The sequence below is a fragment of the Melanotaenia boesemani genome, chromosome 2 (genome assembly GCF_017639745.1).
Source record: "Melanotaenia boesemani isolate fMelBoe1 chromosome 2, fMelBoe1.pri, whole genome shotgun sequence".
NCBI lineage: Eukaryota > Metazoa > Chordata > Actinopteri > Atheriniformes > Melanotaeniidae > Melanotaenia > Melanotaenia boesemani.
Window position 1 is genome coordinate 10,783,030 of NC_055683.1, and position 3,780 is coordinate 10,786,809.

General features: G+C 40.2%; 1 long non-coding RNA gene across 1 annotated transcript; it reads right to left on the bottom strand.

The window, feature by feature from the left end:
- Window positions 1-723: 723 nt before the first annotated feature.
- LOC121655771 lies at window positions 724-2,194 on the bottom strand. Its single transcript, XR_006013298.1, has 3 exons — window positions 1,963-2,194; window positions 1,549-1,754; window positions 724-775 (listed from the first exon to the last, which is right to left on the bottom strand). It is a non-coding gene; the product is annotated as an uncharacterized LOC121655771 (long non-coding RNA).
- Between the last annotated feature and the right edge of the window lie 1,586 nt (window positions 2,195-3,780).

The following is a 3,780-nucleotide window of genomic DNA, read 5'->3' on the forward strand; positions in this document are numbered from 1 at the left end:
ATAGAATCTCCAAGTGTTAGTTCCAGTGGACTAAGTCTGTCCTGTAGTGTGTGTTTGCTCATGTAGCTGCAGGCTGTGCTGCTGCTCCCATTAAAGAGAAACACACTTCTGAGAGTCATAGAAGCATCAGCAGTGGCAGCTGGGGAATAACGTGTTGTATGACATGTTGTCAGAGGACAGAAAGTCTTTCTTTGCTGGAGGCTGCGTTCACACCTAATAACCTGCAGACTCTAGACCCGGTCCAGTTGGGGGTCTGCTCCATTCTTCCTGCCCCAGTTAATGGGGCTATTTTAATAACACACTCTCCTCACCAGAGCAGCTGTTACAGTCGTCTTTCCACCACTTATCTGGATCACACATTACATAATTAGTTTATTCACAAGCTGATGGGATAAAAATAAAGCTGGTAAAATGAAGCTGCTCTTTTATTTTTAGTCTTTTAGTAAAACACAAAGAAAAGTGACTTTTCTTTTAGGCTGAGTTTTATCAAACATGTTTCTGTCAGTTCAGATAAAGAGTTCTGGAAACTGCTTCCATCAGTCCAGTCACATCACTGTTGGAGCTTAGTGTGTGTTTAACACAACTAGCGGCCATTTGCTCCGTCCGTAACCACGGCAACATGAGGACGTCTCAAAGTATTGTTTTAGAAAAAATACCAAGAGTCTGGAATGAGTAAAAGTATCATAAACTTTATTAAAGGTAAAATAAACAAAAGACAAATTACTTGCAAGTAATGAGAGTGGTCGTCTTGACTCGCGTGAAGTCGGTAGAGACTCTGGGGAGGCAAAAGGAAAAACAATAGTTATACATTTCTGTAGAGAGAATCCTCCTTCCTGAAGACCTTGGGTGGACACACAACTCCAATAGCTGGCGTCAAATCAACCTCACATAGTTGTGTCTCCACCAGAACCAGTCTGACTAAGGGTGTGAGGAAGGACCAGATAAAGGTCATCTTACCCTCATAGTGAACTTTTAACAGAACATGAATATGAAGAGAATAAACATTAAAAGTGAAATAAAGCACAATGAGTAAAAATGTACAATATAAAAAGTGTATATAGTAAATACAATTAAAAAATGGAAGAATAAATTATTGCCATTATGTGTAAATCCCACTTTTAAATTATTTTCAAAATATCCTATACTTTATTTCTTAAACTACTTAAAGACCTATCCTTCATCCTTCACATATCATTTCAAAGATCTTCCTTATATACCAATCAGCCATTGCCATTTTATAATCACACCTTGAGCAGCATAGAACAACTAAAGACATATAAACAAAAGAATATCACACAAAACATCCACAGACACTTTCTCATCGATTCACACCTGCAGTCATCCCGCAAACATGCAACGCCATAGTTCATCCATCACACCGTCTCATACACTCACGCTATTATCACAATGTAAATGACGGAAGAAAACAAAAATAATAAGTCATTTCATCTTCTTTAAGACTTAATATAAACACATTTCCAGTATACATTTTTATTTCAGTTCAGTATCGTTAGTTCATTCAAGTTCATTCTTTCCTCAAAATCTCACCATCATGGCCATGTCCCCGGATTTCTTCGCCGGTCAAACTCTGTGAGCGACGTCAACCTCAGGTGCCAGTCCAGGTTTGTCTATTAACATCTCCTTCAAGAGTGGCCGTTGCCCCTTCTCCACATCTTTAGGCAGCCCATAGACTTGAATGTTACATATCCTGGAATAACTTTCTGGACGCACCGTTTCATTCCTTCATCATTCGCCTTATGAAGCAAATCATTTGATTTTTACGGTGTTGTCATCCAATTGTCAGTTTTTCCTAATGCATCTTCAACATCTCCAATATTACCACTTAACACAGATAGATCCTGCTTTAAAGCATTTAGTTGCAGTGTCTATTACTTATCTTATTTCTTCCCTAATTATAGCACTAATCAAAGCCATTATATCATGTTTTTTGGTCTTGTTTACCTGCCATGTCTGCTGTAAACACCTGTTGATCATCAGCTGTACTCTGCTCTGATGAAGCTTTTTTGGTTCCCTTCTTTGTTCTTGACTTGCTTAGCAGCATAACACAATCAAAGGTGAGACTATGCAGAAGTCCAATTTGACTTAAAAATGACTGACTTAATATTTCCAAAGTGGCTTTAGTTCTTTGATTTTAACATAGTTTGGCGTATCCTCTTAGTGTGTTCAGCTCCTTCCTTTGTGCATGTCAGTGAATGTCAGTGTGGGCTGTGAACTGTAAAGGAGAGGAGGAAGGTCTGATGTTGCTCCTCCTACCTTTAACCCCTCCTACCTGTCCTCCTCCTACCTGCCCTCCTCCTACCTGTCCTCCTCCTACCTGTCCTCCCTCCATCACAGGTAGAAATGTGACTCATTCCAGGAAGCAGCTCACCTGTGTATCAGTGGAGATTCTTCTTCTTCTTCTTCTCTGAACAAACTGTAAGTGTGAACTTTCCTCTTTGTTTCTGGAATGTTTGGAGAACGTGTTCACCTCTGATTTCAGCTCCAACTTTGATTTCTGCTGTTTGAAGACAAATCTACATGATGATCAGATCGTTATTTCTCTCAGGATCAAACTGTGGTTTTGTTGATGTGTAATGAGGCGGGAATGTGGTTCTACAGAACAACTTGAACTCTGACTTTCTCTTCGTGTTCACAGTAAAAACAGTCAGGCAGGTTTTTCAGGTTTTAAGTTTTGTGTTGCAACATTATTTCCTGGATCATAATCCACCTCCACCTTGTTTCACATAAACAGCTCCAGTTACAACAACGTTGGGACTCTGTGGAAAAGTGTGGAAAACAGAATTCAGTGATTTATAAACCTCATCAAGTCATATTTTATCCCCACTAGAAAATAGTGGGATAACATATCAGATGTTGAAACTGAGACATTTTACTATTTAATGGAAAATATGAGATATTACATTAATATTAGATGAGTTACTGTTTGAGTTTATATTTTGGTTTCAGGTCATTGTTTGCATTGCTAGTGTCAGGCTCTGTTGTTAGCACATTCTCTCCACAATCTGACTACAGTTGAGGCTGTGACATAGGTTTACTGCTCAGTTCACATTGGGTTAAGGCACATAGAGTAAAGACCTGCGATTCTACATGTGAAAGTCCACCGAACAAGAACAAAAGCTATAACCTCCTCAATGCACAATGTGCTTCAAACCCATCCCTGTCAGACATGTTACAGACCAAGACGTGTCACCCATAGACACCGCAATCCGCAAAACCTGTCCTTTCCAATGGCATGCACGTCAGTCACACCCTCTGTTACCTTTGGTCTCTGGAACTGTCAGTCTGCAGTGAACAAAACAGAATTTATCAGTTCATTGATAAATCTCTCTGACATTCAGGTCCTAGCCCTGACTGAAACCTGGATCCATCCAGAAAACACAGCTACACCAGCTGCCCTTTCTGTCAATGCAGAATTTACCCAAACACCTCGCTCAGCTGGATGAGGTGGAACGGGCTTTCTTATTTCTACAAAGTGGAACTTTACTTCTGTCCGTCCTATGGCTAACTGCTCATCACTTGAGAATCACGCAGTAAAGGTCTCTACACCCATCACTGCATACATTCTGGTCATTTACCGCCCTCCGGGTGGCAGTATAGATGAGTTTGTCTCTAAAATGGACATGATTCTGTCTGACATTCCTGATGATGGCACACCACTAATTGTCATGGGAGACATGAACATTCACATTGGCAAACCACAGGCAACTGACTGTTCAAGTCAGAAAATGCAGATTATCAGAGATAGGTTGAACCAAACAG